We start from the raw sequence: 26,658 nt of genomic DNA, 5'->3' as shown, positions 1-26,658 counted from the left end.
ATGAATAATAATAGGCAAAACTTCTGCAAATGGAACCCCTTTTTTTTCATCTGCACCTGTCGAATTGTTTTTAAAAGAAGTCGGCCTGAGATAAATAGCGATGGGATCTGCCGATTATTAGTTTCATAAAATTATATTTACTTTATACAAACCTCTCTCAGATGAATCAAAATAGGGGACGATTAAGTCATAAAAATACAAACGAAACTATGTATTAAAAAGAGTATTTATGCATTACTTTTGCCCAATCCAGAATTCTGTATTCTGTAAGTATACGGGATGTTATGACTAGATATTGCTTAGGGGCGTCATACAGAAGTCAAGGTTGAACTTTACCCCGATAATTTTTCAGTCTAGCTAGGAATTGTTTTGCCTTTCATATGTTATGCAATTTCATTGGAGTGGCTGGCACTTGAAGCTTGCTGACTGCCTGCTATGTTCTTCCACTTTTTTTTATTCGGAACAGCAGATTTTAATCTTTATCTGAAGAGCAGTGTGAAATCTTTGACGTTTATTTCGCTTTCAAGTCGCGAGCGTTCATATTCGTACTTAAAATGGATACATTCGTATAAAATTCTCCGATATTGTGTTTTATTCGTCTTAGCATGTATTGTCACAGTATGTAACAATTGATGTGCATTATTTTAGACCAGATTTCTGTAAGTATATGGATAATTCTTGGATCAAGTAACGTTATTCAGAGATGAGGTTTGGGCTAAATCCGAAAAATAATTTTTAAAAAATTCTCCGAAATCCTCTGTGCAAAGAGAAGACTGAAATTTTATCGAAAATAGAAAATCGCCTGTAAGCGATTGCATTAGGTAATTTATTCTTTTAAAAATTAATTATATTTTTCAATATTTTGTTTAATTTTTGTCAATATTTTGTTTAACTTAATTTTTTTTAAAACAGAAGGACGTTTTTGGAAAGTTTTTAAGTATTTATGGAAGTATTTATATAAAATGTTAAAAAAAATCACAATACATCTGTGTCAATTTAAATAACCTACATTTTTGAAAATAAAAATCTGTTATTTGAAAAAAACTACTTTTAAGTATAGAAAAAAAAACAAAATTAGATGCATCATTAAACGCATAATATATATAGTTTTTGATTTTTTTTTTTTTTTTTTTTTTTGTAACGCGCTGTTAACCACTTTTGATTTTATGTTAGCGTGAAATTTATCATTTTTAAAAACTTAGACATGCAGCTAACCTGTACCCTGTTTGTCATGCTTTACTTTATTTCTTTTATAGGTTGACATTTTTTTGTTCTTTTTCAGTTATTTTATAATAACTACCAAACTTTCTTTTTTTTTAATTCCGGTTTATGGTAAAGGAATTTGATAAAATATCACACTGAAATTTACCATCGTTTTAAATGTTACATTAAAGTAAATGCAAAAGGTAAGAAAAGGACTGCAATTGAAACTTAATGAAAATAGAATAGTTTTGTAAAAGTAGATTAATCAATTTATGGATGATTTTTAAGTATGTGACTGGAAGACTGCAGGTTCGAAATGCTATTCCAACCAATATCCACTATTTAGTGGTAGAATTCCGGATTAGGCAGCAATCTAGGCCGGTGGACTGAGATGAGATTTAGCCCCTTGGCGTACGAATTTATTTAACTAATTAGATGAGGCATATCCTTCTTCGGACAGTAATTATTTTAATTCCTATAATAATATAAGAAACTTTGCATAAGCATTTTTAGGCGATTTTTGTATTTTAAATCTATGGATTTAAAATTCAGTAATTCGACGCGAAAATAAGATGCGTCATTGAAGGGGTTTATTAAAACGATTTTATTTGCCTAGCTGCTAAATTAGTTAAATATTACGAATTCTTTAGAACATAAATGACAATTATTAATTCCTTCACAAATAGAATTGCTGTGTTTTCTATTTGCTTCATTATGCTCAATTTGTTTTTCTAATATTCGAAAAGAACTGGGCATCTGCTTGAATAACGTTTATTTGCAAATGTTTTCATAATTAAAATAAACATAAAATTATATTTTCATAGAATGTGAAGCAAAAATAAGTGTTAAAATGTTAAACTAAATTGATCATTTGTTTTTGTCTAAAACTATGAAACGAGAAGCCTAAATATGCCCACTGCATGTTGTTAAAAATGTCTTAATCCATAGCAATTTGTATCCATTTTTCTTCGTTATTTTTTCTTCAGTATTGTATTGAAAGTAGCTGCCACTTCTTAAATGTCTTTAGTTTTATTAATGTGTTTTATTTTTATTTTTATAAATGTTTTTTTAATACTTATACCCAGTCACTGCATTTGTGTTTTTTATTAATAAAACTTATTCTTTCAGGCAAGTGGTATCATTTTGACTCGTCATTTTGTCGACTCATCATTTCATCCATTCATCTCTTCATCAATGTAAGTTTCATTCAAATTTCAATTTTTTTTTGTGAAGGATTGGCCAAATATATAAGTGCACTTGACTAATAAAAAAAAAATTATTTCAAGTAGTTACTATATAAAAAAACATTTACTAGTATCTACAGAAATGAGAAGGTGGTATCGGTTTTGTTTTTGGGGAATTTTCTTACGCAAGAGTCTGCTGAAATCGTTGTCTAATTGCACTAAAAAGCTTTGGATAGGAGGATAACATGTTGGAGGTCCAATTCCGACAGAAAGTTATTTGTAAATTTAGAAATATGGCCTTATAAAAGGCCTTATATGGTGTATTCTATTATTAAATATAAAATTGTCTTGTTTATGTAGCGTGCAAAATTTTTAATTGATTTTCTAGGGTCATAATTATGTGGTCCAATTGCAATAATCATCGGATGATTTAACAATGAATTAAGAATGCAATAGATTAATTGGCTTATGTGCTTGAAATTTTCACATATTCTGTAATATGTGGCGGTGATTTCTCTCCTTAAACCGCATTAATACTAGACCTTGGGACAGGTTAGAAATGCCATGTGTGTTTAATGTCTTTATTCCCAGGATTCGTTTAAGGGCGTTTTATGCTTCGTCGTAAAATGAAGAAACCCGAGTATGCATTTTAGATGGCTTTTATTTAAATTTTTTAAACTAAACTTTGACACAGAATTACAAGGTCATATACCAAATTTAATTTATATAGATTGCGTTTTTGAGTTCTTGCGTGAGAATGAATGTACCAAAAGACGGTCAAGCATTAAACAGGGTTCAGTCGAAATCCAGTACGGATCTGCACTGTAAGGGCGCCAATCATGTATCAGATTCGATACATGGAACTCTCTAAATTCTATAATTGTTTCTTTGTACTCAAACTTCCGTTAACGGATTTTGAATAGAAATTGATGTAAATTAATAAACTTGATTTACAAACTTCACGCGATTTTTTTTTTTTTTTTTTTTTTTTCATCTGGCTCTAAGTATTTTTGAGTTATACGAGTTCAAAAAGGATTTCATCGGACTAGAAGGATGAAATGTGGGGGATTCGTCAGAATTTCGAGCATGAACTTTTTAATGATTGCAATAAATTCTCTTTGCTTACTTCTTATTCAAGAATGTAAAAAAATGATTGGTACGATTTTTGTTGCTGTTAACTACATAATATTTTTAAAATTCGATAATTTGTGGAATTTTTTAAATCAATTTGATATTTGGTTCCAATTTATAAGCATTTAGTGATTACTTGACTTGAAATCATTTCTACTATTTATGAAAGTCGTTGTCAGACAATATCAAAGTATCTGACTCCGAAACGGAGAATAACATTATTTTGGATTACAATAGATTAAACTGACACATGGAAAAATTGACGGATTTTGTTAGAACCTAAAGACGAAATAAAAGCATAAGCAAAAATATATACGCATATTTTTAAATTTTGCTTCCTGGTAAAACTTGTAACAATTTTCCTCTTGTTTAATGCAAATCATTGTGTCCCATTTTTCAAAATTCTTTCTGAATTTATTATTAAATGGAATTTCGGAGAATATGAAATAAATGGCGGATGATCCATCTAAATATTCAAAACATTGTTACTTCTGTTTTAATTATGAAAATTTTATTGTTTTTTTTACATTATCATATAAATATTAAATATAATTTATATTTGCTTATTTAATAGTTTTAATTCTTTTCCTATTGTTTCTATATTTATTTTAGCCAAGATTCTTAGATGATATTTTACTGAAAACAATAGGTTTTTGTTTATTAGTGTATTTTGTAATTTTGTATTTCTAAAATTTTTGATTAGACGATTCAAAAATGTCATTAGATCACTAGTTTCAAATGATAATATTTATTCTATACTGTTCTCTATCACTTTCTGTAATTATGCGTTATTTTAAGATAGAATAATCAATTTAAATCTAATCTTCGACAAATTTATTTTCAAAAGTTTAAGGAGACATAATGACGCAACATAGTTTTTTACATAACTTGATCGTTTCTTAGTATGATTTTAGTCTCGCAAAATTTCGGTACTAGTTATAATGTACCAATTATTTTCAATTGTCCTGTTGTAAATATGCTTTTATTTGACAGTGAATTTTAATCATGAAGTGTGAATAATTACAAAATTTTATGTAAAAGAACATTGATGAAGGTAAGTAGTTGCATACTGTGTAAGCTTCCTAGACTGTATGAAAGCAGTTTATACCGTCATGTGAGTATTTTGAATTACAGCTTTAATTGTGGATATATGCCTTTTGCATTTCTATGGCCATTGTGATAAATAAGCGTCCTTCAGATTAGAATTCCCTTAGTTTAAAAAAAATACTATCTACTAAAGTAAAAATACTATCTACCAAACCCAGTCCTCTAAAATACATTATATTCATTATTTTTCTTTATATTGTTGAATTCCCGGATTGCCTTTCATCTGGCGCATTTTTTTCCCCTTAACCGTCATTGGTGATAAAGCAAATTCATGCTATTTAAGCATTTATATTCTTTACCAAGACATTCATAGATTTCACACATATTTTCTTTTGTGAAGTCGGGTATTTCTCGGTATTCTGTTTAATTTCGGTTCGAATTGATTAAGTTTCCTTCGAGTCTCGGTCTTTTGATATTGGGTTGAATAATAGTGCATTATTAAAATTGGTATATTTTGGAATAATTTATTTCTATTTTTTGAATAGAGGTTAAACTATTGCATTAGACTGTTAGCTGATCAATTAGAAACGTTCTTTTTTTTTTTTACGAATTTGATAGAAATTCCATGAACTATTAAAATATATTGATAGTGTATCAAATACAAATAGTCAATTCTTATCCGTTTCCTTACGTTCACATAAATCTTGGATAAATTTACTAAAACTGAGCCTCCGCTTAAATAATACAAACGTCAAGACCGCGCAGTCGTGGTTTACTATAAATAATTAAAAATAAGGATACCTTCACAAAGCTGCTAATATAAAAATGTAAGCTAAAATAAAGCATTAATATTCTAAGCTAAAAATATGAGATAAAGGTAATTTATTGAGTTAGAACGCCCATGCGTAGGGATACAAAAGCTTAAATTCGTCACTGGAATAATGAGTCATATTAAAAAGTTTCAGATATTAAATTTTAAAATTAATTTATATGTGAAGATCATATATAAAGGACATCGTTAAAATCACATTTTCTAAACACTAATGAATGAGTGAATTTGCTGTTTGAGGAATCTCCTGTTAATAATAAAAAGATCACATAAAAATAAACTAGTTTCTACTTAAAAATAAGATGCATTTTGCGTAAAATTTTTTTAATATTCATTTACAGTGATTATTAAACTGGAGAAACTTGAAAAGAGGATTTTCTAAATTAACTTTAAAAAAAACAATTACGCCTGGTCATTTTTGGATAATGAGCACTATTTTATAATAAAAGGACAATTCAGGGTTCTTATTAAATATAGGAACAAATAATAGATGCATATACAATCTTAAGATAGAATTCAGGACAATCATAGGCGTCTTCTCTCTAAATTGTCCCAATTTATATTTTTCAAAAATATCTTTCGAGCAATAAACAACTCGGTTATCGGCAATAGGTACGAATTTTTTTTTTTTCGGTCATTTCTTTGAGGACTGTTTAATTGCTGTGATTGAATTGCTGCTTTCCTTTTTTTTCTATTTAAAAAACCTAGAAAGTCCATTAAGTAACTATTTTATCATTGAAGGTTCAAGAGTTTTAGTTGGTAATAATTTTGCTGTTGAGCTTACCAAGATCCCAAGCGTTTTTCCTAGTTTTTGTTTAGCCTCTTTCGTGAAAATTGAGCTAATTTGATCAGAAATGTAATAAAATGAAGTCGTACATTTTTATCGATATTTAATTGCTCTATGCCATCAGCAAAGATGAAACATCCAAAATTTCTTTAAACGCATATATACTTGTATCAATATAAACCATTCACTTGAGTACTTTTTCAGTTGTATTTAACGATGAATTGCTGCTGAATGTTAGCTGGAAAAAATATTTTGCCGTTTGAATTGTTTTATGTTTGTTTAAAATGACCAATGGAATACTAAAATGAAAACTGTTTATCCTATCGTATTCTTCAATATTTTTTTTCAAAAAGAGTTATATACAATATTTTTAATTGTTATTAATCCTATTCAGTTATTGTCTCTTTCCTTTGCATATGCAGGAAAAATTGAGTCCTCAATTCGTAAATGAGTATTCATTATTGTCAAATTCATAGTTACACTCAGTTATATTCATTGATTTTTCATAAAAGTTGGCTTTATTAAAATAATTACAAGGTGATATGTATCAATCTACAAAGATAGTAAAATCATTAATTTAAAGCACTTGCTAGGCTGTATGTTTAGCCGAAGTTTCAAGATCAAAACGTTTACCATACTTTCGCATCAGGAATAGGTAGTTGCGGTTTAAAAGACTGCGTATACGTATTTGATGCTTTTAAAACTATTTAGCTCTTAAATTAGGTGAAAACTACAATGTTACCTCGTTTAAGGAAAAATTTCTTTTTGATGATAGTTTGGATCAAATTTGCTTTGTTTTGCAATAATTGCATCTAAATTGTGCAATAACTAATATTTTCAAATATTTTTCATATTTAGAAAATTAAGATTAAGAACTTTAAAAAAAATAGCCCTTTTTAGAAAATTTTCCGTTAATATTTAATTTTGCTGTACATTTTTTTAAAATTTTTATAAAATCTTCATTAAAATTAGATTTGATTTTGGAAGCCGAGAATTTATTTTTTTTTTTTTGTAAAATTTCAATCGGTCAAAAATTGAATGCTCCATTTTTATTCTTAAAACTTTTTACTGCTACGATTTTTGACATTTTAGTGGAGACGATTTCGAAAAACTGAAATTGAGAACTTTCAAGGTTTAAACACAAATTTTATAATACCGGTTTATATAAAATGTAATAAACTATATATCTCTAATAACTCTATAATAAACAAGCATGTTTAAATCGGAAAGTAGCAATTTAATAATTGTTACTATATCAATATAATTAGTAATTGTTAAGCAAAAATTAAAAACTTTTTATTTGATAACATTTTTCTAGTCGACGAATTTACAAAGTCATTCTCCTTTATATTAAATTTATTCTTTTAAAAGCAGTGAAATAATTGTAAGCTATTAAAAAAAATAACGAAAGTCTTGAAACAGGTCGGCTGTTTTCAGAAAGACATGGAATAAAAAAAAAACACTGCAAAAATTTTAATCGCAAAATTTTTTGCTGGAAACAGTGCTGTAATGTAAAGAGCTATTCCAAATATTGACTTTGAAATTTTTAGTTGTATCCGCAGTGTCTTTAATTTTGATTTAATTAACGAATTTGACTCTCAGATTTTGAAATCTCTTATAAATTGATTTATTTGAAACATCCGATTTATCGTCTTTGTCTTGACATTTCACATAAAATTTTTTCATTGAAAATCTTTTAATTGATATTTCATTAATTAAAAGAACATTTTCAAACCTTTTCGAAATTTAAGTAATAAAGGAATTGTGTTGATACCTTAAAAATGCTAGCTGTTTTTGTTTTGTAAAATTATCCCAAATAAGGAGAGACGATAACACCTACCAAAACAATTGCATCACTGACTAAATATTTTTTCGAATTTTTCGAAGACTTAATCAAAAGTTTAGAAATGGTTTGAAAATTTTCATTCCAACGGTTTTTAGGATATCAAGTTCCATACAGATGACCTTAACAATTTAAAAATTTTAATCTGTAAATAATATTTTGAATTATAAATATATCAGCGCTTGCTTTTAATTTTTGGACCCTGTTTTCTTCAAAAAACGAACGAATGAATGTATCTTAATCTGCTTTGCCTTTTAAATGACTGAATCCTTTCTCTTTTGTTAAAATGAAAAAAGAAATTTAAATGTAAAAATTTCATGTTTAAATCTCTATTACTGAAAATAATATTCGAGTTTGAGAACTGTTTAAAATTCTTTTCAACATATTCTTTTTGAAAAATGTAGATCCGTTTTGCATAAGCTTTAAGAAATCTCTTATTTTCCTTGTTTGTAAAATTTTGCAAGTTTCAAAAGTTATCCTTTTGATCGGAGTGCAGGCTAAGAAAATGCCATGCATTAGTTATTTCAAAGAAGTTGCGAGTTTTTTTAGTAAACCGAATTAAAACAGTAGAATTAATCATTTTCTCAAGTGCCACTTGTGCCTGAATGATATTTTGAGCTTATAAAATAAAATTTATAAACAGCAAATAAATCATTTGTAGATGTTAAACTTCGTTAAAAAATATTCAAATTTTCCAAGGCTTACTCACTTAAACTAAAATTTTTAACTCTGTAATCTAAATAGAATACTAAGAAATCTCAACTATTAGCATCTAATGTAAACGGTATATAATTTTTTGCTGGCAATTTTATCGTTAAATTATTTGTATAAGCTATGAAAGGGGGGAAATAAACATGATTTAAAGAAATGACTGAGATGTCTCTCTATACGTAGAAGGAAAATATCACAATAATATGTTAATAAATATGGGAAAATTCGCAAAAATAAAGAACTTGATTCGCTAGTGAAGAAATAATTTGATTTCAAAAATGTTTTGCATGGCTTAATCGAATGAATCCTTAAATGAATGAAGAACGGTTAATTATAACCCTCTTATCAAAACGACTCTTATTGTAGGATTTTGTTACGACAGTAAAGTCAGAAATTAATTAATGTAAATCTGAAGTTATATTTTTGTGCACGATGAAAATCCTACTCAGAATTATCAGCTAACATTTAGGGAATGTAGCTTCAAAATAAGCAGTAATTCAGCAGAAAATAACAAAAATGCACAAATGAGGGGAAAAAAACCTATAATAAATTTACAGACACTCAAACACAACATAAAGTCTACCCAAATTAATTGAATAATTATTATACTACATTTGTATAATTAGTAATTGTACAAGCAGACCTAAAATTTTTCGATTTAAGACTAGTTGATTAGAAACAGGGAAGAGATTGTAAATGTCTATCTACGGGAAATGATTGTATAAAAAAATTTCCGAAAATGATTTGTTCCATTTCTGTAGCTTTAGTATTCGCATTTTTTCCCAGTGGCCATCGGAATGCAAAAGGTTTATTTTGTAATAGTGTCAATACATTTATTTGTAGTGGAATCTCATTTAAAAAGATATGTAATGCAGTTTGTATTTTTAACGCAGTTATTTAACTACGCATGAGTAAGTAAAAGGAAATTCTTTCTCTAATCGGTGTGACGCTCCTACCCGTGTCGCTCTGTTGTTGTTCTCGTTCCGTTGGAGCGATTCATTCGACGCGACAGTCCTCGAGAAGGAACAAATCGATTTCTAAGTGTTGGTCAAGCATGAACTTCTGTTTCTGCAACGCGTTTTATCTAGTGGGAAGGGCTGAAAATTTGAGATGACACAAAGGTAGAACGAATTTGAATCTCGTATTTTTACAAGACGTTGGGCTACAGTCTTGGATCAGAATTTGGAACCATTTTTAACTCATTCACTGCTAGATATGTTAAGAATGTTTTTCTAATGTCCAGTCACCTGAGAATTATCGAAAATAATGCATTCTGCGGAACCCTCACTTGACTTGAATTTCGCCTTGGTTGAATTGAAAATGTGAACTTTTCTCATTTAATTTCATTGGGAGGATAAATTTTCTTTCTATTGGGGGGAAAAATTAGCCTGTAAAGTGTTGATCCTTTAATGAATTTCATGTTATAGTTACGCTGCATGTAAATTTTTTGATCGTTTAAAATATTTATATTAAAAAAAATTGATATTTAAAATATTTTTAAATTATTTTGTATTGAAAAATGAATACGATGCCTTATTAACAAATAGCCGTGAATTTAACTCACGGTTTAGGATCAAACGTCTTCTCTCCAACACTCAAAATTTAGGAAGGAATCGAATGAATATAACAGCTTAATGTAATTATTTTTCTTATACAATTGATACATAATACTCTATTTTATTTTGAATTTTATAATATTAATGTATATATGCAATACGCAAAGTAGCATCTCTTAAAGTAACTTTAGAGTTGCTTAGGAAGAGACGTGTTATTCTTTCTGCAACTGTTTATAGAGATCTTGTTTCTTATATCACCAGCGTATTTTTTTCTTCTTTTCCTATTCAGTTTAAAAATAAAGCAAATCTAACTGAACAGAACTCGGGTTTGAACAATTTAACATGGCAGGGATTTGAATTTAAAAACCGATATATATATATGTTAATTTTTCTCTGCTGTTTTTTTTGTCTACGACGTTTAGCAGCGTTATTAGTAGTTCTAGTAATAAATTTATCTGAATTCATGTAATTAAAGGAATAACTATTTGAAAAAGTATTCGAATATCTTAATTAAAAACTGAGAATTCAAAAGCACAATTTGAAGAAATTTATGGGAATTATTATTGGAAAAAATTAACTCTAGAGAGGAAACTCTCTCTCGAACTCACAAGAAAGGTTTGCGATGGTTTTGAGAAACCCACAAAAGCTGACGAATTTTCGATTCTTATGAGCCCAGTGTTATTCATGTATATATTTAGTACTTAAATAATATTGACTATTTCAAAATAAAAAAAAATACCATACAGTCGCAGGAAGATCTAAAAGTGTTATGTAAACAAAATTACCTTGCAACACTATTATCATAGGATGCAACGTCTTTGGTAAATGTATTAATCGTAAAAAGGTTTCACTTCATAAATTTTTTATTGTGCATTCATTCTCATGCTCGGCACCCACTTTTAAATCATGTGATTAATATAAACAAAAAAATAATACAATGGGAATAAACTCAACGGAAGCCACAGCGGTGTGGCGATTTGCGTGAAGATGTCTAATTTGAAGATGCATTTTTTGCATAGCAACCATGATCGACTGGAAAGGTAATGTTAAGGAGGCACACCGGTCCTTAAAGAAAAGGAAGAAAACAACGCAATTTTGTTTCTGGTAATTTTCTGGATGAAAAAATATTGAAATACAAATATTTATTGCATCTGAGAAAACGAAATATAGACTGAAATAATGGTTCGTTCAATGCATTCCTTCTGCTTTATATACATGAGAAACTAAAGACACGTTGAAACTGAAGTTTGACGAGTACAATTATGAAGCATAAAACAGCAAAACCTTTTACCTATCCTTTTTTCGGAAGATCTTATTTTCCCATTTAGGAAAACACATTGCTCAATCATTCTGAAGTTTGGTTCAGTACATCGTTTGGTTCAGTTATAAAAATAAAAAGAATAATTAAGATTATTTTTTTTCGACACTCGATGAACCTTTTGTATGTGTACTTTTGGTTCGTGAAAAGCAGAAGTAAAAACTTTGCTAAATCCAACAGTAGCAGTGAATGAGTTAAAATTGGAATTTCTTTTACAGTTTCATGCGAGTTGTTCATTCCTAAGAAACATCTGGTATTTGAAAATTTTACCTCAATTCTTACCCCAGCTCTCTGTAGCATCCAAAAAATTATTCCAAAGCTGATGAATTCTTTCTTTGAATGACGTACATTTCTTACATAAGAATTGAAAAAATGTAATCTTTCCATTACATCAGTTCATTGCAACTGATGTCATCAGTTCATTCACTGATGTCTAAACATTCAGATACAAGATTTTGAAGATGTATTACATCGCTTAGAATAAATTTACATCTAAAAATCAAAAGTTAGCACATTCAATAATTAAGTTAATAGTTGCTTATTAAAATAGTTAACAAGATCCAATTATTGAAGCCAAGAGAAATGATGGATTTATTTGGCGAAAATAGGCAGTTGTGTGGTGCAAATTTTTTAAATGTATATCGAATTATAAATCTGTCCAGTTTAAATCTTAGATGAGTTCCGTACAGGCAGCAACTGACATGAGATGAAGTTCTTAAGAATATTTGGATCTAAAAGAATATGTCGTAAACCGTAAAAAATTGTGATGAAGAGAAATTATGGCTATAGTACAATAAAATTCTGTCTGAACATTCACTATGTAATATTATGCTGAATATTGTCACAGTGAAGGCCTGTTTACGAATTCAAACTGAAAGAAAACCAAATTTAGAACTAATTTTAAAGACCAAAACGAAACAAAATCATAAATAACCAATCTGCTAATAAAAAAAATCAATGATTTTGAAAGAAAATTTGAAAAATACCTGGCAAGTTAAAAATGTAAATACAAAAAAATCGAACACTGAATCGTAAGTCTTTGATGTTCTTTGCAAAAGCAAAAAAAAGTAGCAAAACTTTTTTCAAAAATTCCGATTATGTCGTCCCTGTAGCGTTTTAAAAGCCTAAAGACTCGTTTGATTCAGGGATGATAGGTGTATTCTGATCAAGACTGTAGTTCATACACACTGTTTGCTTTAGTGACTGTACAACTGACATTTGATTTTTGTTTTTTGTACTGAAAAATTTCTGGCCAGCTCTGGTAGTTTTTCGTTTAATCAAGTATTTTGGGGAATAATTTTACTAAAACCAATGATTGATGCCGATGCATGCGCTCTTCTGGAAATGCTAATTCAAACAATGGAGTTCATTCGGACTCTTTATGAAACCGAATTCCCAAGTATTCTTCTATCTTGGTTTGAATTATTTTGCTTAAATAGAAAATACATTATTAATCCAGTTGGTTAGTTTTTATTCGAAGAATTTCGATTAATATTTTTGTTGCAAATCCCTAAAGTTGCTTTTTCCGAATTTGAAGGTAGCGTATGTTTTTCGACAAAATATTAAGTCTCGCCATTGGCTTCTGTAGATGATATAGAAGTTTACAATAGATGGCATATTCATTTCCTTTATTTAATATTAGAATTGTACACGCTGCCTGCAATATTTAAGTTTTGTCCTTGAAGATGAAATTTTTCATAAAATGTGAGTTTAAGACTCGAAAGACTTTGAAGACTACATAAAAGTTTGGTTTTGTTTCTCTTTCTGGTTCAAAAAGAAATTTGAATAAGATAATACTAATATTATGTAGTTTCCATATTTCTAACTTCGGGGAAGTATTTCAGATGACCTTTAAAAGTATAGAAAGTCATAATAAGCGATTTTAAAGTACCATTGACAGCTTATAAGAATTTCATCATTTTTTGAATTTCATTCTTATCGGGAATGCTGAATATTTCTTCTCTTTCAACATACATCATTTGGACTTCAAACGAAATGTAGTGGGTCTCATATGACCCTAAAATTATGACAAATAATGGAATATATATAATTAAATACTGAAATCTATACAATTAACATTGTAGAGAATAGTTGGAAATTATACTTAATTATAAAGTAAATCAGGATTTTTCAGCTCGCATATTGGAAGTAAATACAGTGACAGGTATTAATATTTTTAAATCGTATTGATATTAAAACATTGAAACATTTTAAAGAAAATAAATTTGTCCTAAATATTTGCTTGCCATCACATATCAACAAGCTTTAAGCAAGTTTGGTATCGTGAAGAAAAGTTCAGTAGAAATAAAAGAAACTTGAAATATTTTAAATTCATGATGAAATGGAGTATATGCACAACGGGTGAATGGTTGAAAAGTAGAGACACGCATATGTTTCTGATTATTTAAATAAGTAGTAAAATGTAGTAAAACCTCTTCCCTGCGATTTTTTTAAATGAAGTAAAAATTTATTCGAAGTTCTTCAACGGAAGTTTTTCTTATAAGGTAAAAAGAAACTCGTTTCTTGTGATGCGGTTATCTTCGGATTCTTTACATGCTCGCTTGCTAACACGGGAGATGTTAGCAAACAATCCTTCGTGATGTTTCAATATAATCCACTAGTTTACTTTCAATTGGATGGATTTGAGACACTATTTAAGCAGTTCTCATTTTCAATATAAAAATACCAAATTATTTGTTGAATGTTCATAAATTGAACAGATTGAGCTAATGAATCCAAACATTGTCAAATAATCAGTTATGCGTCGATCGATATTTTTAGGTGCTTTGTTTTAAATTGTGGTATATTTTGTACTGTATTTCTTATCGAAAATGTTTATTTTTGGCATGTTATCCAGCCTCTTGATTAATTGGCAACTTGCATGTTTCAGTAATTATGAATTTCAAAGGAAAGTAACTTCGTAAGATTTTTCAATATTATGAATTATCGCTGTAATTTATAATATTTTAAACATAGATAATTTGATAGAAATTTTCTTATTCGACTTGTTATCATCTCCTTTCTACAATATAGTCTTGAGCTCAAAAGTAGGTTTCTGGTTATGCCTTTATGGGCCACGGTGGCCTTGTGATAAGGTGTCAACTTCGGAACCGGATGGTTTCAGGTTCAAGACCCGATTCCATCGAAGAACAGTCGTGTAAGCGGGTCTGGCGCACGTTAAATCCGTCCTCCAGCTGTTGAGGTTTGGAGAGAGAGGGGGAGGGGGTGCCACCTCAGGTTCGGCCTCGTCATCTGACCGTAATTCAAAATTACCAGAACCGTAACAAAATAGCCCTAAAGTTGCTTTTAAACATAACGTTAATGTAACTAAAATTGTTTATGCTTTTCTTAGAAGAGGAAGATAGATTTTGGTTGTTTAGAGGGATATTTTTTAAATGGGTTGAAAATATTGATTTTTTTTTTTATTTTTAATGTAATACTCTTTGCGTGTTAGGAGAAAAGTGTATATTTGGGGGGGGGATGGAAATCGAGCTATTCATAGGAAAGCTTTTTTTTTGTCTTCATTGGCTATAAATAGTTTAATTTTTACAGAAAAATATTTCTAGTCTTGCATAATATAGCTTTTCTTTTGGAAAAAAAGACTAAGCAGAAACCTGAAATTCAGTTTACTCCTGTATTTAAGTTGAGGATGAGACGCTTTGTTTCTGTAAAGTTCATCTAATAAACGTACTGTTTCAACATTCCTCTTATCTATAGAGATTTAATGTAGGTATATTTTATTATATAAAAATTTAAGAATATAAAAAATGTCTGAACGTTAAAAGTTTTTATAGCCTTTGGCATGTATCTTCTCGACAAGTGGAATATATTCTTTGAAATAATTTCAAACTTACCGAATGAACAATTTGATTCATAGGAATGCATGAATACATATCGATTTACGCCCGAATCAAACGATTTATTGCTTTATCTTCAAATCTTGATAGTGGTTAAGAGTGTTGCATACAAATATTACTAAAAATAGTGGAGTGTCTTTAGCAAAATTTGAGATCACATTTTCCCTCTTATTTCTCAAGTTTAACTAGAAAGTGCTGTTTGCGATTTAGATTTTCTTTCGATATCTGTACTTGGAAAAAATTCTCACTAATTAACTCAAAGAATGTTTCTTTAACAAATTCGAAATACTGTCTAAAAAATTTGAAAAATTAAATTAAAATGAATTTGAAACATTTTTTTTTTTTTATTTAACAACAACAAAAAAAAAAAAAAATGGAAATTTGTTATATTTACAAATAGCGTTTAAAATTAAAAACAACTTCTTAAAATAATTAAAGGCCTGCCGAGAGAAAAAAATATTTCATACAAAAATGTAAAAGATGCAACTTAAAAAAAAAAAATCCTTAGCGTATTCGTCATTTATCCAAAGAAAATTCGTTTAGAATTTCTAGATATCTTAAATGTACTAAAAAGTGAATATTAAATTATTGATAAATAATTTGTATTAAATATTGATTTGCTGGTATTCTTTTAAGATGATTTTAAACGATGTTTCATTTCCAAATCTGTAAATTGTCATTCGGTATAAATTAACAAGACAAAAAATAATCTAATCCATGTATTATTTTTAAAAATTAATGTTGTAAAAGAATCGGCTTAAAAAGTTGATTCAAGTTTGATTTCTCTTCAAGAATTTAAAAATCAGTGCCTGAAAATTAGACGAATTATTTTGAAAGCCTATTTCGTTATTCTTTTTATTATATCATTAACAATCTCTTCTTTAGTATTTAAATAGTTACTTAATTTTAATTTACGATGATAAAGGAAGTGCATTCGATAGTGACAATTGAAATGTAATTTTCTCCATGTTAAGGATTGTTACATTTTCATGTTTAATAAATGCGAAGGCTTTTACTCTATTCAAGATGTACTTGCAATTCATGTATAGTTTCCTATAATGTATTTCTAAATAAAATTCGACAAAAACATTTAAAAAATAATTTGGAAATATAAAGTAATATTTTGAGGGGAAAACATCGATTAAAAAGCTGAATAGATTTTCTAGAAAAGAATACCAAAATGCTTGCATATGCCTGTCCAATAAATAAAAATTATGGGAAAATAGTGCCTTTCAAATGAAACAATCTTCTCCAGCTGAAAACAAAACGATTTCAAACGCTTATTACGACAGGAAAAACCCTTAACAAAATCCAGTTTTGAGATAGGTTTTCAGAAAAGAACACTGAAATAATAAGACATTTTTAGTGTAATGAAAAAGAAATTCGTGTTAGAATTATTTCAGATTCCAACAATTTAGACACTTAACTGAATATCTTGATTCTTTATATTCCATGTCGGAAACTTTTTAGATTTTAACCTGTAGCATAAATTTTCTATATTTCGTGTTTCCGAACTTTCTTGAAAGCAGTCAATGCATTTGATAAAATGTGTAGTTTTATTAGCACGGTTTTACTTCAAAGAAGGCTGGTGAACTGATTGGGATAGGTTGTGGTTCGGTTGATAGTTAGACATGCAACTCCACTTGACTACAAATGCTTTCATAAATTTTTTATTAATTTCGAACCGGCAATTTTTGTCGGTCAAGAGTGAATCATCTGCCTACGAATCATAATTATATAAGAAACAATTCACTTTTCACTTCAATTCACTTTTGAATATTATTTTTAATTTTCATCGAGTTTCAGAAAGTCTTCTGATGAATGTGTTTATCAACAGTATCCCGAAGGGGCAAATATGTGTTCATATTTTATTTGACTATTGAAACTTATCAAATCTTTTTAAATGCAGGTGTATCACATTGGCTTTTGGATATTTACTTTGATTATTTGAAAAGGTCTGTCTTTATTATCACAAAATATAATGTTATCGCTCCGCATAAAAATTTTTGAAAAGTAAATAAAAATTTAAATAAGTCTATTCTTTTCATAAATTCTTCCAATCTTGTAAAGACTGAAATAGTTACTTTCAACGTTTTCTAGAAATTAGTTCCCTTGTATTGTATAAAAATTCCTTTGGATTTCTTGTGAAGATTTTTTAAATCTCTTTATTAACATCTTTGTTTTCATTATTTTTCGTAAGATTTTCAATATGCATGTTTTCTTAGTGATCATTGATTATAGTAATCGCTGTATCTTCATCAATATGAAGAAAATCGGACAGTTCTGTATCATCTTAACAGATGCCCTGCTTTTCAATTGCTACTAATTAATAATGCAATCTATTTATTTTGTTTAAAACAATAGTAGGTAAAAAGTTTCAAAACCTTATATAAGTAAATACAAATTAGATACTCAAGAAAATAAAATACATTAATTTATATTAAATATTTAATTATAAATTATGTAAATTAGAAATTTTATTGGACTCGATCGTTACTGATGGAGTTTCCAAATGGCAATGTATTATTCTCACTTTCCTCCAAAAATAAGTGGTCTGAGATGAATTTATAGGGTACCTTTTAGCAAATACATATCTGCTAAAATTCTATTTAATATACTGCATTCTTGTTTTCTGCTTTGCGCAAGTTGTATTTTAAATCTTGATGCTGTTTTGCATCATAACTTGAGACGTACCTAAATAAAAAAGAACACTTTTTGTGTTTGATTTATTGAATTTGTTGTGAATGAATATCCAATGTCATTAAAGAGAGGTGAATCAGTCTATATTTCTTTTTCGAAATTTGTTACTGAATCTGATTTTACTCATTTTTGTGCAACATTTTATTCGGGAAGAACTAGTATTTTAAAGCTAAGATAGATCATTGACTTCGTTAATTGTTTAAAGAATTTTTTCTCATGCTTAAATAAACTCCTGTATTCCGCTTGTAGTCGTAAAGCAAAATTTATAACTTCGTGTTCTGCAGATTATCTTACTATTTCGTCGAACTTATTTCTTGAAAATAGATGCATAAGTTTAAATTATTTTTAGTTCACCGTACTTTGAACAGTTTTGTAGTGAACTGTATCTTGAATTTAATTTTCTCAAGATCAAGGCGTTTGAATAATTCGGTCACTACCGTTTTCACACTCTCAGAGAGTTGCAAGTTACTCAGTCTTATGTTCCATTTTTAATTTGTTTCCAAAGGAAAATATTTGTCATTAATACTAGCCAGCAAGAAATTTAAAAATGTTTTCTATGCAAGATGAAATACTTTAGCTGCAAATAAATGCCTGCTTTCAAATTTTAAGACCAGAAAGGCTAATAATTATGGCAAAATATGCTATATAGCGATCCTGAATTTTGAAATATGAATGTGGCTTTGCAACATAAAGCAATGAAAAATATTCTAGTGAAAATTCCCACCCCCTATCAATTAATAAGCATCCAATAAGAATACACTAAAAGGATTTCTTATTTGTCATTGGACGGATAATTTCTCATACAATAAACTGGTAACTGAATAAAGATTGCCAAAAAAATATAATTTTAGCAAGGAATCCTTATATTTTTAAATATAATTAGTACTATTTGTTTTTAAAATTTACGTTCTTTATAAAATTGACGGTTACTCATTTATATAAAATATATACAACTGTTGTTCTTTTAACTCCGCAGCTGATTTAACAGTGGGAGTAAAAAAATGGCATTTCATTCAAATAAAATTGGATCAGTTTGCAAAAGTTCGGTTAAAATCTTCCAACCTTCTGATAAATTGAAGATAATGTGAAGGATATTTTTAAAATTATTAATATCTCTCCTATCAACGTGTACATTTTTGTCATTTAATTATTTACCATAATCTTTTAAAAGCAAACATATAACTTTATTTTCAGTAAAAAAATGCGATGAAACGCTTTTTGCATCTTTATCATTCTCATTTAAAATTGAGTTAAAAATTGCTAGTTAAATTGCATTTAAAAAAAAATCTTTTTAAAACAAAAATCACCTAATTGTATAGCATGATTCCAAAATTTTAAGTTATGTGTGTATATAATATGTATGTATATATACGTATGTTTATAATATATATATATTAATGATATATCAAGTATCGCAACATTTTTCTCGAATTTTACTGAAGAGTATTGATATTATGTCTGTATGATTATTTTTTGAAAAAACTGAGACTTCAAATTGTAATATTTTAGATTCTGAAAATGTCTAATTTTTGCGCCAGTGCATAGATAGAAAATTTTATTATTTTATCTTTTGCATGAGCGAACTGAGACTATCTATGAAATTAAAAAAAAAAATTAATTAATGAAAAATTTCGTATAAAGTTTAGTTCAATTTTAAATGATTTTTATAAATTTTTAAATAATTTGAATTAGAGATCGCTCCCTGTTTAAAAACAGAGTGCTCACATGAAGTTAAAAACGAGCGCTTGAAAATAATAATAATAATAATAAAAAAATAATAATAAAGCGCGCGCTTGAAATTAAAAAAAAAAATAAAGCGCGCGCTTGAAATTAAAAAAAAAATAAAGCGCGCGCTTGAAATTAAAAAAAAAATAAAGCGCGCGCTTGAAATTAAAAAAAAAAAATCGCTTGAAATTTTAAAAGGGCAAGATGTACTATGTAATGTTATGTAAGTTACATGTATTCAAAGTTCGCTATAAATCCGAAAATATTCTTTTAATTTATTTCAAATACTGAATTTTGTATATATTTTATATTTATTCTGTGTTAAAACTACGCTAGTAATTTGGTCAGATGTAAATATAAAGCTATTTTTCCATTAATTAACACAGCATTTGGTAGAACACTTGCCTTAACTTTAAAAATTTGATAATGAAATATATACTGTTTTTCGAAAACTGCAACATCATTTTAAAATGTTCAAATGACTCATGAAGTTCTGTGTGCCTATACAGTCACTGGTAGTTCTATGTACCTGTGCCAAGACATTTTCAAGCTTTCATTGATGCTAGATCTGTTTGCAACTTGTGAATAACAATCGCTCATCTGCATAACATCGTATGTACTCTCACGTGAAAGCTTATGTTGGAACCTATGCATCGAGACTTACTATTTTCCACAAGAAAATTAAAACGACTCCCTTTCAAGGACCTGGATAACCTCATCAACCTATATATAAACTTAATGCTATAGTAATAAGTCTCGCTAGATGACACAACGTTCCAATCGGTCCAAGATTCTTGTTCCAGTGCTAAAAAAAAAAAAAAAAATGGTGCAGTTACTGTTTAGGTGTGTTCATCCTTAGGAAAATCTGCAGTCAAAAGCAAGACAAATTTTTATGGACTAGCTTCTTAGCGCTAATTACGAGGATTCCTGTAAAATTGAAGTTTCGGAAGCCGTGGAGGCCTTTGCATGATACGGGATACCTTTTGGTTAAATGAATCTACTTGCGTAATTATCAAATTACAACCATTTTATAGACAATCTCCCGTGTCCACCAAAAACCATAAGCTGGCAACTTCAAAAATTTTCCAAGAAAAAGCTCTTGGATTCAGAAAGGCAAAGAGATGCAGTTAATCTCATATTTGAGAAATGGCGTCCGGCAAGCTGTACTGAATCATTCCGTGACTTCGATGAAACATGTCTTTGCTGACCAAGTCGAAGCATATAGTCTGTCTTCAAATGATAATCTGCTAACGATGAGGTCAAAATGTGCAAACCAAATATTTTTGACTAATAAAATACACTGATGGCAGCTCTGAGACTCTGGGAATAGTTGGACCTAAGCACCTGGCACATCCGCTGATATAGAATGGACTTCACACTTTGGCTGACTGTTATACCATATCCGATGACCTTCTCCGCTTGACCCAAGACCCGCTTCCTCCACCATTCTGATACATATGGGGTTAAAGAGAGCGAGCATAGAATGACTGGAAAGATCGAGGTGCGAGACTATTCAAAATCATATGCCCTAAGATACTACGTAATCTACAGCAAAAAATATCTCCTAAATCAACTCTGGGAATTTCTGAAAAACTTTGTTACCTTCAATAAAAAAAATAAAAAAAAAGTCGAGTTGAAAATTGAACAAATATCATTCTCTTGCATTCTGTGTATTCGTTGCTATGCCGTTTGAAAAGAAAATTTAAAAGTTCGATTATCTACTGAACGTCTCTCATGCAATCTAAAAACTTGGTACAAACGAACTTTTCTCGGAACTTTAAAATTGGACGAATGGATTTCCCACAAGATGAACAGCTTCTCTTGAACACGTGGTAACCTTTCTCTTCTGCAATATCCAGCAGTTGTCATTGAAGACTGTAATGTGATCAGAAGATGCAGAACTGATTAATATGAAATTTCCAAACAGTGAATGAAAATGACTTGTTATTCAGTATCTATTGTACAATTTCTCTATGGTGATGCAGTTTTTAAAGAGGCAGTTTTTCCACAAAATAAATGGCGTATATTAAATATAATGTTTATAAGAAGAATTAAATTCAAAAAGTATTCATGAAAAGAAATTACCTAAATGGATTTAAAATTTATTCACTTTCTTGGTAAACTTCGATATCTTAAAATATTCAGTCTCTCTAAGTATTGGCGCAAAATTTATTTAACAAGCTATCTAAAGCAATCCCGATATTTTACCAGGTAAATTTCAGTGTACTCTTCTTAATAGCTCTGATTCTTAAATGTATAGAAATGCTGTAATTTTATTTAAACTTCCTTGGCTGTCGGAGAATGTACATCATATTGTTTTAGAAATAGAAAGAAAAAAAAATCCGACTCTATATATAAAAAAAATCCGTCTTAAGATTCTTATTAGTCTAAACTATTTACAAATTGTTTAAACGAATTGTGATTGCATTTTGATGTCTCAGTCCATAATTCATATATAGTAATGCATAAACCTATTGCTTATAATTTTATTTAATTTATTGAAATGAACTGCAAGAGTTTTTCCGGAAAATGGATTATGGGTCATTTTCTGAGCTAATTGCCACAGTAAAATTTCGAAAACTTCTCGTACATTTCCTTCAAAAAATACAACTGTGTCTGGATTTATAAAATGCTTTATTTCTATCATAGTCCTGTTTCCATATTTGTATTTTTTTAAATTATTAAAGTATTTACAAGAAAATATCAATTTTGTATGTCAATTGGAAAAACGAATCCCATTTTGGGACTCGTAACATTTCAAATGGTTGTAAATGGAACTGTAAGATTTATAACTGCTCTGCGTTTAAAAATGAAAGATGAAAAAAAAATAACTACTAGTATTTAGCCAAATTAATGTAACTAGGACAGTTTAATTTTTTTACTGGACTAAATAAATTTTGTTTCAATTATTTTATTCAGATATTTATTTTTTATTGCTGAAGATTTTAAAAAATGGAAATAAGGAGTGGCGAGAACAGAAAAAAAAAAATCTCCCTTTCCGAATAAAAGGAAAAAAAAACAATGATAAATACAGAGCATTTCTTTAAGTTTCATTAACTTTTAATAACAATTATTTTGATGGCTTTTTACATTTTTGAATATATGAACTGTATTTGGAATACTGCAAAATTATGAATATGTTAATGTAGAGTTTCCATATATAAATTGTAAATTTGTAACTTTTTAAAAACTTTGACTGCCACAAATTTTCATTACATCCCAAAAGATTGCACGTTACAAATTGAAGTAATAGTGCTTATTAGCAAATAATAATAATAATAATGAAAACTGAAGTTTATTTTGTAAATAACCAACTATAATAATGTTAGAAGTTGAAGGTTTCAGTCATATTTAAGTGTAGCTTTTCTGTGCATTATGTTTAAATATATAATTGAAATTATTCATACCAATAATATTTCTTGGTTATAAATTCTTGTATTAATATTAGTTTTAATATATGGTATGTACTTCCAATAATATAATTATGAGAATTAAATGTACTACTTCAGTGTATTGTCTCGAATTCCAGTGTAATGGCAGTCAATTTTTACATTGTGTAAAAAATTTTGGAATCCCACTAGTGATTATTTTCAAAATATATATATAATGGAATAAATATTATTATATTAATGAGGCTATTTGTATTCGATTTTAAGTAATTTCTTCTAAACATGATAAAAGATAAATTTTCATAGTTGCTTGATATTCCTTATATTCTTGAAAATCCAAAAATTTATGGAGATGAGCAATGAAAAGATGCACAAATCTGAGTCAAAAGTAAATTGGGTTGAAAAGTATTTCCGATAAATTTTAAAATTAAATCGAATTTTAGAAATTTTAAAGCTAATGAATAACTTAATAAAGTACTTAATTTTTACGGAATTTCCATTGTAGAGATACGACTACCTATTTGAGCAACCTGAAATTTTTGTATGCTAAATTTTAACTTTCGTATGCACCACTAACGTATATACGAAAGTTTTACTTTATTCTATTAGATAAGTTATGCTGAACTAGATTACGATATTCCCTATTGTAACGTATTTCGTATATTAACCACTAACTGTAAATAAGATGCAGGTCTTGCATCACGAGTGCTGAAATATTCTGATGATTAGGTATATGCCAAATGTGGCATTACACCTGTAAAAAGCTCATAATTAGAATAAATAAATCGAATTTAAATAGCTATCAAAGCTGAAATATAAAAAAATCACTTTTCTGCAGCAATTTCGTCTTGTATTGGTTAGTCACCTTGTGAGATTTATCTGGAATTACTTTATGGTCACAACTGAGGAACTTTTTTCGTTGGTAAAAACGCTTATTGTTGATTTGGGATTGGTTGAAATTTATTTATAGCAACTTCTTTTATTCATAAGATCATCAAATATCTTACGAATGCATGTATACATTGCAGATGTTTGATAATTTAATATTCATTTCCATTTAAGACCCTTCACTTCCTTTGATTACAAATTCTATACAGTAAGATGAGCGAATGCATTTCGCCGAAATATGCTGAATTAAAATGAAGTGATTTGCTGTTACAAATCTTGTTAAAATGAACGGAATTGTTACGAAATAAACTTTTATTTTTCAAAATACAGTCAATAATTGTATTTAAACCTACTTTCTATAAAATTGACTTATTTACGTTTACAGCATATACAACGGTTATACTATTAGTATGTTACATTATGAATATTATTTTGACGAAGACTCATTTGATTAAATAAATGCATAATTATGGTTCCTCACTTAATTTCCTAAATCATTTGACGGCGTGTGTAAAGAAAATGGTACTCATTTGCTTAAAATATATGCTGTTGAATAATTCAGTTAAAATCTTTGTTAAATTTTAAATAAAGATTTTTTTTGTCAATGTCTGGTTATTTTAATATTAAGAATTGCTGACATTAAACTGTTGATAATCTTTTAACAGCAGATTTTAATTTTTTTTAAATTAAAAAAAATGCATGTGCTTTCTTAAAGATTACCATTTAGAAATTTAATTAGAAAGTTGCAAAGTAAACAGGTTTTTAAAAACTATTTAAAACCTAAATGTCTCTACGAAGAAAATGATTCCAAAGTTTTTGTTAAGCTTATTAATATTGAATGTTGTAATATTTATATAGGCATCTGGAATGTCACTAAAGAATTCATTGATATTATGTCTGTATAAATATTCTGAAGAAACTGAGATGTCAAAATGCAGTACGTTAGATTTTGAGAATAGAACTTTTTGCGTTAGTCCCTAGGTTGCAAATTTGGAAATTGGTTTCTTTATCATTTATGTCAATGAATTGAGCGTTTCTGTGAAGTTTTGAATATATATATTATATAATTTGCTTGTTAAACTCGAAGTAATCTGTAAAGGCGTAAACTGGAAAATCGATTTCGATCGATTTTCGGTATCTTGAAATTTTTTAATTTCAAGATACCGAAAAACTTTTAATCGGTATCTTGAAATTAAAAAAGATACTTAAATTCAAATAAAAGTTTAAAAATCGAGTAAAACTGTATGCAAACTTAAAAAAAAACTCAGCTGGAAATAAAAAAAAACTCAGCTGGAAATAAATAAAAAACTCAGCTGGAAATAAATAAAAAACTCAGCTGGAAATAAATAAAAAACTCAGCTGGAAATAAATAAAAAACTCAGCTGGAAATAAATAAAAAACTCAGCTGGAAATAAATAAAAAACTCAGCTGGAAATAAATAAAAAACTCAGCTGGAAATAAATAAAAAACTCAGCTGGAAATAAATAAAAAACTCAGCTGGAAATAAATAAAAAACTCAGCTGGAAATAAATAAAAAACTCAGCTGGAAATAAAAAAAAAAAAAACTCAGCTGGAAATAAAAAAAAAAAAAACCTCAGCTGGAAATAAAAAAAAAAAAATCAGCTGGAAATAAAAAAAAAAAATCAGCTGGAAATAAAAAAAAAAAATCAGCTGGAAACTAAAAAAAAAAAATCAGCTGGAAACTAAAAAAAAAAAATCAGCTGGAAACTAAAAAAAAAATCAGCTGGAAACTAAAAAAAAAATCAGCTGGAAATTTAAAAAAAAAAAAATCAGCTGGAAATTTAAAAAAAAAAAAAATCAGCTGGAAATTTTAAAAAAAAAATCAGCTGGAAATAAAAAAAAAACAGCCGGAAATTAAAATGGCTGTTAATTGAAATAAAGCTAGATGAAAAATTAAAATTATATATAATTTAAAGTTAAAAAATAGCTCGAAATTAAAAGAAAAGGCTTGAAACTGAATAGTTTAAAATCGAATGAAACTTGGAAGCCTTAAAATAGCCTGTTTTGAAATTTTAAAGTGCGAATTTAAAAAGAAAGCAAAGTAACATTACTTCAGAAAATGTTGCTGAGCTGTTTCATAATTTTTTTCTTAACTTTATCTTAAAATACCTCACAGAAACGCTCATTTTGGTTGCTTGTATACATGCATTTATTTTATTCTGAAATGCAAATAGAAAATAATTAATATATATATTTGTATGCTTTAATATATATTTGCAGTGCCTTTGAGTCATAAAAATATCGTATGCAATATTGTATTGTACGTATTAAAAATTCTAAATAGAATATATATATATCACTATTTTTAAAGTGTTGTACGTATCATTAGATATTCAGCTATGAATGCAGAAACCATATCTGTAAATATTTCGTTTCATATTTGAAGTACTGTCGTTAATATGTTAAAAAGTGTTTTGAATTATATTTGTAAACCTTTAAATAATATTTTGAGTTCTGTATTTAAAAATA

The 26,658-nt window shown here is 28.2% G+C and overlaps 1 long non-coding RNA gene across 1 annotated transcript in view; it reads left to right on the top strand.

Moving 5' to 3' along the window:
* LOC129960654 (uncharacterized) overlaps positions 1-26,658 on the top strand; it is an 86,095-nt gene that overhangs the window by 5,725 nt on the left and 53,712 nt on the right. Inside the window, exon 2 of the long non-coding RNA XR_008783650.1 lies at positions 2,332-2,399. This is a non-coding gene — a long non-coding RNA (uncharacterized LOC129960654). The remainder of the gene's footprint in view (positions 1-2,331; positions 2,400-26,658) is intronic.

The sequence above is a fragment of the Argiope bruennichi genome, chromosome X2 (genome assembly GCF_947563725.1).
Source record: "Argiope bruennichi chromosome X2, qqArgBrue1.1, whole genome shotgun sequence".
NCBI lineage: Eukaryota > Metazoa > Arthropoda > Arachnida > Araneae > Araneidae > Argiope > Argiope bruennichi.
The sequence above is the reverse complement of the archived record's forward strand: the minus strand, read 5'-3'. Positions and strand labels throughout refer to the sequence as shown.